A 12,716-nucleotide genomic window follows, 5' to 3' on the forward strand; every position below is an offset into this window, starting at 1 on the left:
GCTTTTCCTAACTTTAGTTTTCATGCACACTGCATGTGCATGATTAGCTTTACTTTAGTTTCATGCACACTGCATGTGCATGATTAGCTTTACTTTAGTATGCTAGTATAGTGGTAAGGCTAGGGTTTGTCTACCTGGAGGTACAAGGTTTGAATCCTGCCCTATGCATGTAATAAATATTTTTAATATTTTATTTTTATTTATTATACGTACTCTAAATTAGATATAGTGTTTTACATATTTCACGTAGTGTGTGATTTACACTACGACAACACAGTGTCGCGTTGCTACGCGCGTGCGTGGCGAAGGGCGGGACCACGGGGGTCTTGGACTAAGGAGTAGAGGAGAAGGAATCGAACATGGAATGGAAGCTTTGCTCAAGAAGAAGAAGAATGAACAAGAGATTAGATCGAACAAGAGGAAGATGGAGACAAGATGATCAACAAGATATATTAAAACGAAATGAACGATTACAAAATGGTGGCCGCATAGGCTGCACCAAACGACTACTCGAAACCCTAACCGACGAAGATGAAGATAAAGATAAAGAAACCCTAACCCTAATCCTAACGCTCGACCTATGTAGTATACCTCGCACACTCAAAATAGCCAACCCCCACAATGGTGCCTTCCCTCTCCTTTTATAGCACAAGGAGGGAAGACCGTTTACAAAAGTGAGACTAAAATATCCCCTTTCATTCAAAGGGGATATTTGCCTTGATTTGGGGGAGGGTGAGATTGATGGCCCCTTAACTCCCACCTCCACACAAACAACTAGGTACCTATGTACCGCATAGTACCTCTCTCTCTCTCTCTCGCGTGGATGTGCGCACAAGACCACATCACCTTTATACCTTAGGGATCCTATGGGGCATTTCTAGCACCATACACTTTACCCTTATTACTATTACAAATACATTATGTACGTGTGCAACGTTGCACATCGCTCTTTGGCTCTCGTTGCTCGGGTTTCCGCTTGTGGACAAAAATCTTCACGACAACGGTCTAAGCTTTTAAAGGAAGCTCTATTATTGCATTCGTTCTCTCTCTCTCTGTCTCTCTCTCAGAGACGCACTATGCAAGAATGATCAAGAGTTATTACTTTACAACACTAGGTTATTGCTTATATACTAAACCCTAACTCTTTAGACGAGTTCACACTAGGATACAAATTGGAAGGAGTCCGCCTTTTATGCCAACAAACTACCACGTAAAAGGACTACCCTTTCCTACATATACAAGTGTTTGGGCTTATCTCCTCCGTAAACATAGATTACAAAACTAATCTAAATTTATGTTACAAGTCAGTCAACATATAGCCGAATCGGTAGAGACGGGGTCCAGGATGTGATGATACCGCACCTCAATATGCTTTGTCTTTGCGTGATAGACAGGATTGTTGATGAGTTGTATTCCATTCTGTGAGTTGCAATAGATAGTTGACGTTGGTTGGTCGATTCTACCTGTAGCTGAAAATCGCCAAACAATCCGTCCATCTAGCTCGCTTCCTTTGTTGCCTCCAATGTTGCTATGTACTCAGCCTCTGTGGTCGATAGAGCCATGCACTCTTGAAGTTTCAACCTCCATGATATCACACCGCCACCATATGTGAAGATGTAGCCTAGTAATGTCAACATCCGATTGTCCATATTTCCGGCATAGTCGGAGTCAGTGTAGCCTTCTACTTTGGTTGAGTTTGTCAAACCGAAAGTCAGTTGTGCATCCATGGTTCCTTTTAGATACCTAAGGATGTGCTTGACGACCTCCCAATGCTTCCGTCCTGTTGAAATTCCGCGCTCGGCCACAACCGAGGAACAGGATCAATTCACAGAAAACGGGAAATACAAGAATGCACGAAAAACAATAGAGAGAAGGGTACACTGGATGTTTTACGTGGAAAACCCTCAATGGGAAAAACCACGGGAGTGCAAGACTCCAACTATCACTATACGCGGGGAATGTACAATGGCGAGCTACAAGGCGACGACCTTGAGCTCGCTGTCCTCGCCACAGGCGGCGGTATTACACAGAGGCGTCGACCTCTTCCTTCCTCTCTCTCTCTCGGCTGCTCTCACTTCGCTCCCTCTTCGTGGAAAACAAGAAAAATGAGCAACAACAACCAAACTGTTTGCCCTAAGTCATATTTATACACATATGACTTTCAGGCTATTTACAAATATAGCCTCAAGGGCCCTTGGCAAACATATTCACAAATATGTCCCCGCATCCGGATCTCTCTCCGGGTACATACGTCATCCGGCTCCGTAACCGGGGTCTTCAGCATCCGGCTCCGTAACCGGGGTCTTCATCATCCGGATCCGTAGCCGGGTACTCTTCATCCGGCTCCATGCCGGGTACTCTTCATCATACGGTTTCGTAACAGCCTCCGGGCTTGCCGTCATTCATCTCCGGACATCCCATCCGGAGAGACCGAAATCCCAACACGTCCTGGGTTTGACATGTACCGGCTAACCATCCCTGCAACATAAGCTAGGTCAGATCGGGTCACCACTATTGCGTACATGATACTTCCTACGGTTGATATGTAGGGCATCTTTCCATTAAGCTCTCTCTCATTGTCCATTGAAGGAGAGTCTCTGTCCGATAGTTGGATCGACGTTGGAAGCAGTGTTGGTGCTGGCTTCGCATTCTCCCTATTGAAGCACTTCAACACCTTTCGGATATAGTTGGACTAGGAGAGTCGGAGAGTCTTGGTCGTCAACTTTCGCTCGATCCTCATGCCCAGTATGTGACGGGCTTGTCCGAATTCCTTCATCGCAAACTTGTTATGAAGGCTCAACTTTAGCTTCCTTATTTCTGTTTGATTGCTACCTGCAATCAACATGTCGTCGACATATAGGATCAAGTAAATCCTAGAATCATCGGCCAGTTGCCAAATGTACATGCATGGGTCAGAGTCTAATTGGCGGTATCCAAACTGCCTGATGTAGGAGTCAAACTTCTGGTACCACATTCTCGGCGCCTGTTTCAAGCCATAGAGACTTTTCTTTAGTCGACATATGAGGTGACATTCCTCCCCCGTCGCTGTGAAGCTTGTCGGTTGAGACATGTAGATGTCTTCTTCCAGATCTTCGTGTAGGAAGGCCTTCTTTACGTCCATCTACTCGAGCTCCAAGTCTTCTATCACTACAACTCCTAGTAGGAGTCTGAGGGTGGTCATCTTGACTACTGGTGAGAATATCTTGTCGTAGTTGACCCCATATTCTTGTTTGAACCCTTTCACGCCAAGCCAACCTTTGTACTTGGATTTCTCTGATTCCGATACATATTTGTATCGGAAAACCCATTTGCAAGGTAGCGGTTTTCTTCCAGCTAGTAGTTCGACCAACTCCCATGTCTAATTTTTGTGATCGAGTCCATTTCGGATTTCATGGCTTGTAACCATGTTTCGGCGTCCGATGCAGCCATAGCTTCTTCATATGTGCTTGGTTTGCCTGCGTTGGTGTAATTGACATAGTCGAGGCTTGGTTGATAGAACTCTGTCGGCCTTCAAGCTCGTCCAGATCTCTTGAATGCCGAAATGAATGGTTCGGTTTCGTCGATCGTCTTTATTGGTCGATCGGCATTTGTTGAGCCAGCTGTATCAGGAGTCTTGTTAGATGACGCACCTCCAGATTGGGAGTTCAACGGTGTCATGTTGTTCTCCCTTGGGTACTCAGTCGACTCGAACCTATTTATCCCTTGAGTCATATCCAATGTTTAGCTCAATTGGACTCTGTCATTTCCGACTCTGGACGATTTGGCTTTATCTATAAAGACTTTCTTGTCTTTGAGTTCAACTCTTGAACCTGTTACCAATTCCGAGTTGGCTGATGTATTGTCGTTTTGCTCGAGTTCGTCGCATGGGATGTCAACTTGGTCCTTTTCTCCTTGGGGATGAACTCATAGGCTTCACATCCGAATATACAGAGCCTATCATAGGTCATCTTTTTGCCTGACCATAGCGCCTGTGGCACTTTGAGCCTTATTGCTCTCTATGGCGACAAGTTTATCAAGTAGACTGTTGTCTGCAATGCCTTGGCCCAGAATTCTAGCTTTAGTCTGGCTTGCTAGAGCATTGCTATCACCCTCTCCTGGATCGTTCGGTTGATCCATTTGCCACTCCATTCTACCTAAGTGTGTAAGGAACGGTCTTTTAATGTCAGATCCCTTTGTCGAACAGGTCCTGCTTGAAGGCTCTAGAGGTGTATTTGCCTCCATTGTCGGATCAGAGTGTCTTCACTCTATATCCCAACCGGTTCTCCACTTCAGATGTCCACCGAGTGAAGAGCTCGAGTGCTTTGTCTTTGGACATGATGGAGTAGGCCCAGACCTTCCGACCTTTTTTTGATGAACTTGTCGTAACTAACTACCCTCCTGCTTGGTATCCCCACCTGTCAACCACTTTTACTGTACAATCATCTACAAATGTGATGAAGTACCGAGAGCCTCCTAGTGATCGCTCTAGCATAGGCCCACATGTATCTGTGTGCATGAGCTCTAGGGTTTGGCGTATCATCTCATAGTGGAGAGAGTGCACACTTCGGGTCTGTTTCCCGTATCGACAATGCTCGCAGAACTCTGTCTTTGCTTGGAGTTTAGGGATGTAGCCAGCCGCCATTAGCCGATCGAGTCCGGCTTGAGACATATGGCCGAGTCGGCCATGCCATAAGTTTGGGTCGGTCTTTTCAGCTACATTCACGACCCCTTCTGGATTGATCGCCATCATTGGGTACAAGTTGTTGTACTTGTACCAGCTTCTAATATTCAGATTTCCACGGCGGATCATCCATGTTGACTCATTGCGAGTCGTTCGGTACCCGTCTTCGGCTAGCATGCCTATGGAAACCAGACTCCTTTTCAGATTGGGTATGTATCCGACTTGGTGCAGGATTATTGTGTTGCCATTGGGCAATCGGATGGGAACCTCTCCAGTGTCTGCGATTCTACACTCTTGCCCGTTGCCTAGTCGTAATGTGCCACTAGCATCGGCTAAATAGTTCGAAAACCATTTGATGTTTGGGGTCACGTGAAATGTAGCACTAGAATCCAATAGCCAGATGTGTGCATCTTGTGCATTATAGAGGACTTCTCTGATAATTGAATCCTCTAAGGAGAAAATTTGTCCAGATCGGGTGTCAGTAACATTGATTTGATTGCCAACCGAAGAGTGGTCTGAGTCGGGTCGTCCTCGATTTCACTAAGATCTCCAACCACTCTCTTTCCTCTTGATCGACCAACAGTCGGGAACATTGTAGCCAGCTTTTCTACAATGTGTGGAGAATTCCCTTGATCAGCCCATTTTCAACTTCAATCATTGTCAGTCTCTCCTCATTCTTGATCGGTTTGTGTTCCGACCGGTTCTGCCATCTTGTTTTCTCAATCGACTCGGTTGAGTGATGGTTTTTGTTGGTGATGGAATTTTTAGTTTGAAGGATGGCACCTTCTGTCATGGCTCACTGAAAACAACAAGTCATGACACAAGGATATAACAATAATTTTAATAATAAACAATATACACCTCTAAACTAAGGTATAATAAACAATAATTAGTGAAAATCATACGTTTTTGTATAGAATCTTACATAAAAAACTTGAAGAAATAGACCAGAAAACAACAAAAAAATTGACCAAATCTGATCTATTGATCATGAAAAGCCCATTTTTCAACGGGAACTGCATTGCATCGAGTTCCCGTTGAAAATGTTAAACCTCGATATGGAAGGAAAAGTTGAATAAAACAAAAAAGAATCTTTAAGGAATATTTTTGGAATCTAAAATTTTGGGTTAGAAAACATACCTGGCAATTTTCTTTCCCTTGTTCATGTTGATGTCGGAGATGTTGACTTGATCGGGGAGGCGAAAACTCGAGGATTTTGGTTGCTAAGCACTCTTGTGCTCCTGTGCTCTTCTTCTGCTTGGACATGATAATGAGAAATAGAAGACGACTTCCGTTTATATATTTTTTATTTTTTATTATCAAAAATATGTTTTTAAAAACTATTTTAAATTATTTTTTAAAAAATAAATAAATATGTTTTTGGACATGGTGCTTATTATAGAACCAAACTTGTGCCTATTTTGGACATTGTTGTTGTGACTTAGCCTTGAGCAAAATGTCCTGAAAGTCGAGTGAAAATTGTCTGTTTTTTATTGAGCATGTTATATTATCTCATAACTCGTTATTCTCAATCAAGGAATATAGCCATGTTAATAATAAAAGGTACCTGTTAAGACCAACAACGATCAAGAACAAAGCTCGACGTCAATATTTTCGATAGAGCCATTGAACTTAGGTAAAACAAGATATATTAAAGTAGATACAACTCATGTCAACTCTAGTTTATCGAATGGTAACGAAGACTGTGTCAATAAGCCTCTAAATTTTCAAAGAGTTCCTCGACAAGTGAGTGTTAAACGAAATAATTTGTTAAGGACCATCTAGCGACGAACAAGATACATTCTTGATTTCCAATATGCAACTTGTTAAGGACCATCTAGCAGTGTCGTGTTCTCTGCAGGTGGAATATTACCTTTCACTTACTACGAAGAGTTGTTGAGTTGCTTTTAAATTTGCTTATAGCATCGGGAACATGAGGCTACAGAGAATTCAACATCGATTACATGCCTTTCAACAATACAGAATCTCCATGTAAGGGCCTGATTGGGTGACATTCTGTTAGATGGATGGAGATTTATTTCTCGAAGCAATGTGATGTTATGCCCACCACTGGAAGGTTACATTTGTCAGATAACTTCACTCGTCATGAGGTATACCAAGCCTATAAGGATGACATGTTATTGGAAAGTTGACTTATATACAATATCGACATTTTAATCATTTATGGAGATCAAAGTTTAACAATGTGGTCATACCCAGCAAGGTCCGGATGGGTGTTTGTTTGATCTGCGCAAGTTTAAAAAGCTTGGCAAAGAGTGGGACAACAGATGAAGAAATAAAAAAATATAAGACTTCATTGAGAGAACATCGAGAAAGCCAAGCGTTGGAAAGATCTAAAGCTATGCACCATCGTCAAAAAGCGATTCAATCACCAGAAAGATACATGTTCTTGATTATAGATGGGATGGATCAGAAGAAAACTTGTTTGCCACATTTTCGAAGGTTTCCCAAGGATATTGGAGATCAATGCCTAGTGCAGATGCACTTAGTAGGATGTCTTTTGTACTTTCAGACTTATCCACATATCCACACCGACCCTAATCTTACAGTTACAATCATGCAAAGAGTTCTGCAGAGTTGGCAAGGTTTACTCCCACCAATACTATACGTGCAACAACCGGCACACCAAGTTCTCCTTTCCTTTCTTCACGAATCGTTCCGGTTGTTGCATGTAGATCTCTTCTTCGAGGTCACTGTGCAGGAACACCATCTTGACGTCTAATTGCTCGACATCAAGGTCCATGCTTGCCGCAATGCTCAACACAGTTCGGATGGACGTCATCTTGACTACCAGGAAAAAGACCTCGTCGAAATCCACTCCTTTCTTCTATTGAAACCCCTTTACCACGATCTAGGCTTTGTACCTTGGTGGGTTTTAGGTGTCTCCCGGTTTTAGCTTGTACACCCACTTGTTCCTGTTGGGAGACAGGTCCCTCCGGATGGGAAGGGAGAAGAACAGTGCCGATGAACAAACTCGGCCGAGGCCGAAACCGTTTGAGGAGAACCCGGCTACGGAGAGCCGGATGATACAGACCCGGTGAAGACCGGATGAGGAGTACCCGGCTACGGAGAGCCGGATGATACAGACCCGGTGAAGACCGGATGAGGAGAACCCGGCTACGAAGAGCCGGATGATACAGACCCGGTGAAGACCGGATGAGTACCCGGCTACGGAGAGCCGGATGATACAGACCCGGTGAAGACCGGATGAAGAGTACCCGGCTACGGAGAGCCGGATGGTGCAGACCCGGTATGAACCGGATGAAGAGACATATTCGTAAATATGTTTTCTGAGAGTTCATCGAGGCTATATTTGTAAATAGGCGAAAAGTCATATTAGTATAAATATGACTTAGGGCAAACTTTTAGTGGTGGTTGTCATTTTCTGTTTTGCACGAGATTAGTGTGTGTAACTGTACAAAGAGAGAGAGAGAGAGAGAGAACGAGGTCGTTACCTCTGTTTTAACCGCCGCCTGTGGCGAAGATTGTGAGCACGAGGTTGTTGCCTCCGTGAACTCACTGTTTGTACATTCCAATATAGTGATAGTTTGCAGCCTGTGGGTTGCCGTGGTTTTTCCCTCAGTTTGGGTTTTCCACGTAAACATCTTGTCTACCTTTTCCCTCCTTTGTGTCGTGCATTTTATTTCCCGTTTTCTGTGTATGATCCTAAGCTCGGTTGCGGCCGAGCGTTGCGCATAAGGAACGTTGAGTTCCCGTCAAGTGGTATCAGAGCAAAATCGACACAGAAAATGGACGGATCGTTCGGCGGCATGTTCGAGCTCACCGGCTCCAACTATTTAGTGTGGAAGTCGAAGATGAGAGACATGCTCGTGGTTAAAGATCTTTGGCTACCGGTTCAGTTCGGGGACAAGAGACCGGACAAGATCGGCGCCACAATATGGGAAGTGATGCACATGAAGACAATGGCGTACATACGGTGCTTCATCGACATGAGCCTATACAACAACTTCAATGAAGAGAGCAAGGCTCATGAGCTCTGGGAGAAGATCGGCATAATGTTTCAGAACAAAAATGTTGTCAATCAGGTGTCGGTATTCCGGAAGCTAGTAAGACTCTGGTACCAAGATGGCTCCAGCATGGCAGAGCACATGAATGCCTTCCAGGGGCTGATCCACCAGGCAACTTCATTGGAAGTACCTCTCGCTGATGAGGTACTAGCGCTACTCCTGCTCGGTTCCCTCCCGGATAGCTGGGAGACGTTGGTTGTCACTTTGGGCAACGCCGGGCTGGAAGGCAAGCGGTTATCCCTAGTAAGAGTAAAGTCGAGCTTGCTGGATGAGGAGGCGCGTCGGAAAGATAAGGATACGAGCTCCGACTCCAAAGCGCTCCTTACCGAATCGGAACGCGGAAGACATAGAAACCGTAGTCCCCAGACCCGGGAGAAGTCGGGGACACGGTCAAAGTCAAGGGGGAGGCCTACTTGCTTCTATTGCGGCAAGCCGGGACACTTCCAGAAGAACTGTCGGCATTTCTGTAAAGCCAAGGAAACCGACGGTGCAGATTCGAAGCGGACCCCGGACCGGAATGGTAAGGACCGGAGGGGGCCGGACCGGAAGGGAACGACGGCAATCGCGGCAAGTGAAGAAGAGTTGATGCTCATCACCGAGGAGAGTGAGATAAACCTTGCCGGCGACGAGATGACCTGGGTGGTAGACTCCGGAGCATCGTTCCACCTTACCCCGGAGCGGAAATGCTTCTCATCCTACTCAGCCGGTGACCACGGCTGAGTCCGGATGGGGAATGAAGGTACATGCCGAATTGTCGGCATAGGAGACGTGTGGCTGTCAACACCAACCGGATGCAAGTTGCTGCTGAAAAATGTCCAACACGTTCCAGAGGTTCGTCTGAACCTGATATCAGCCGGTCGGCTAGATGATGAAGGCTACATGGGTAGCATCCGGAACGGTGTCATGAAGTTCAGCAAAGGGAGCATGATTGTGGCTCGGGCCCGGAAGGTCAACACACTGTACCTGATGAATGCCCGGTTATGTCCGGAAGAAGTGAACGTGGCATCTGACACTACTGGTGAGCTGTGGCACAAGAGACTGTATCATATGAGTGAGAAGGGGATGAAGAGGCTTGCAGACGACAACCTCATTCCAGTGAAGATCGTGCACTTAGAGAAGTGCACTGATTGTCTGGCCGGTAAGCAGAATCAGACCTCCTTTCGACCAAGGCCACCAATGAGACGTAATGCACCACTAGAGTTGGTGCATACCGATGTGTGTCAAGTAGACACGAAGTCACATGCCGGAGCGCAGTACTTCGTGACGTTCATAGATGACCACAGCCAAAAGCTGTGGGCCACACCGTTGAAGACGAAGGATCAGGTGTTATCCGTCTTCAAAGAGCTCCACGCGAGAGTGGAAAGAGAAACCGGCCGGAAGCTGAAGGCGGTTCGAGCAGATAAAAGAGGAGAATACCGGGGGCAGTTTGAGGAGTACTACCGCTCGAAGGGAATCTGGCTCGAATTTACCGTGCCGAAGACGCCGGAACTAAACGGACTGGCCAAGAGGATGAACCGGACCATAATGGAGAGGGTCCGGAGTATGCTAGCGCATGCAAAACTACCCAAGAAGTTTTGGGTTGAGGCATTGTCGACGGCGACATACGTGATAAACAGATCACCCTCAATACCCTTGGACGGAGACATGCCACAAAGAGTGTGGACCGGTAAGGAAGTATCCTACCGGCATCTGAAGGTGTTCGGGTGTCTCGCGTACGTGCATGTAGCAAAGGACCGGAGAGGAAAGTAAGATCCAAAGACCCGGCCATGCATATTCCTCGGTTACGGTGACGATGAGTTCGGCTACCGAGTGTGGGACCCGGTCGACAAGAAGGTATTCCGGAGTCGAGATATTATCTTCATGGAGGACAAGATGCTCACTGACTGGGAGTCGGAGAAGAAGATAATGAACTCCGAGTCGACCGGTAAGGATCGACTCTACGATCAGCAGACCCAACCGGCGAGAGACCGGTTAGCACTCGAAGAACCAGCCGGTTACGGTGAGGATACCGAACAAGCTGAAGAAGAAGTAGAGGAAGCTGAGACCGGAACCGACCTAGACCCCGAATCGGATTCGGATGAAGAGCAAATGGAGGAGCCGGTTACCGAAGCCCGAAGACGGAGATATCCTCTTAGAGAGAGAAGGGCCCCCCGGAGATTTCCGGATGCAGAGCATGTTCTGTTGACCGATGAGGGGGAGCCGGAAAGCTTCGAAGAAGCGAAGGATGACACCTACAATAGAAAATGGTTAAGTGTCATGCAGGATGAGATGGATTCCCTGCATGAGAACCATACGTACGAAGTGGTGGAGTTGCCGAAAGGAAAGCGGGCACTCCGAAACAAGTGGGTGTACAAGTTGAAATCGGGAGATGTCGGCAACCCCCGAGATACAAAGCCAGGATTGTGGTGAAGGGGTTCAAGCAGAAGAAGGGCGTGGACTTCGACGAGATATTTGCCCCGGTAGTAAAGATGACCTCCATCCGAACAGTGCTGAGTATAGCAGCAAGCATGGACCTCGAGGTAGAGTAGCTGGACGTGAAGACGGCATTCATTCACGGCGACCTCGGAGAGGAGATCTACATGCAGCAACCGGAAGGATTCATGGAAAAAGGGAAGGAGCACCTGGTATGCCGGTTGAAGAAGAGCCTGTACGGACTGAAGCAGGCTCCCCGACAATGGTACCGGAAGTTCGATTCCTTCATGACCGATCAAGGGTACCACAAGACACAGGCCGATCACTGTGTGTTTGTGAAGAAGTTCGAAGGAGGCGACTTCCTAATACTCCTTCTGTACGTGGATGACATGTTGATCGTCGGACATGACCAAGTCAAAATACGGATGTTGAAGAAGGCTCTCAACCGGACCTTCTCAATGAAAGACTTGGGTCCGGCAAGACAGATGTTGGGGATGCACATCATCCGGAACCGGTCAGCGAAGCAATTATGGCTGTCACAGGAGAAGTATGTGACAAAGGTGCTTCACCGGTTCAACATGTCAGAAGCGAAATCGGTCGGATCGACACTTCCGGCAAACTGCAAGTTATCCGGCAAGCAAAACCCGAAGACGAAAGCAGAGAATGCGGATATGATGAAGATTCCATATGCCTCTGCCGTTGGGAGCTTGATGTACGCAATGGTTTGTAGTCGACCGGATATAGGATACGCAGTCGGAGTGGTGAGCCGGTTCATGAGTAATCCCGACAAGGAGCATTGGAACGCGATCAAATGGATACTCCGGTATTTGAAGGGCACCTCAAATATGTGTCTTCGATTCAGCTCCGGAAAACCTCAACTGGACGGTTTCACCGATTCGGACATGTCGGCTGATGTGGATACCAGCCGGTCTACATCCGGGTATGTAATGACATATGCAGGGGGAGCTGTTTCGTGGCAGTCGAGGCTGCAGAAGACGGTTGCATTGTCAACTACGGAGGCGGAGTACATGGCAGTTGTGGAAGCCGGCAAGGAAATTTTATGGATGAAGGACTTCATCGGAGAGCTCGGTATACGGCAAGAGGAATACCAACTCTATTGCGACAGTCAAAGTGTCATCCACCTTGCAAAGAATGCGGCCTACCATTCCCAGACGAAGCATATCCAGCGGAGGTATCACTGGATCCGGGAAAGAGTAGATGACCAGGAGTTCGCACTAACGAAGATCCACACAGCCGAGAACGGGTCAGATATGCTGACCAAAGTGCTGACACCCGATAAGCTGGACGCATGCCGGAAGAGGATCAGACTGGTAAGACACCCCATGCCGGAGTGAAGGGCGAGTTTGTTGGGAGACAGGTCTCTCCGGATGGGAAGGGAGAAGAACAGTGCCGATGAACAAACTCGGCCGAGGCCGAAACCGTATGAGGAGAACCCGGCTACGGAGAGCCGGATGATACAGACCCGGTGAAGACCGGATGAGGAGTACCCGGCTACGGAGAGCCGGATGATACAGACCCGGTGAAGACCGGATGAGGAGAACCCGGCTACGAAGAGCCGGATGATACAGACCCGG

Source organism: Azolla caroliniana, unplaced genomic scaffold, assembly GCF_043228905.1.
Source record: "Azolla caroliniana isolate FFs.n. ecotype wild unplaced genomic scaffold, voAzoCaro1.0.p SCAF_1, whole genome shotgun sequence".
NCBI classification, from domain to species: domain Eukaryota; kingdom Viridiplantae; phylum Streptophyta; class Polypodiopsida; order Salviniales; family Salviniaceae; genus Azolla; species Azolla caroliniana.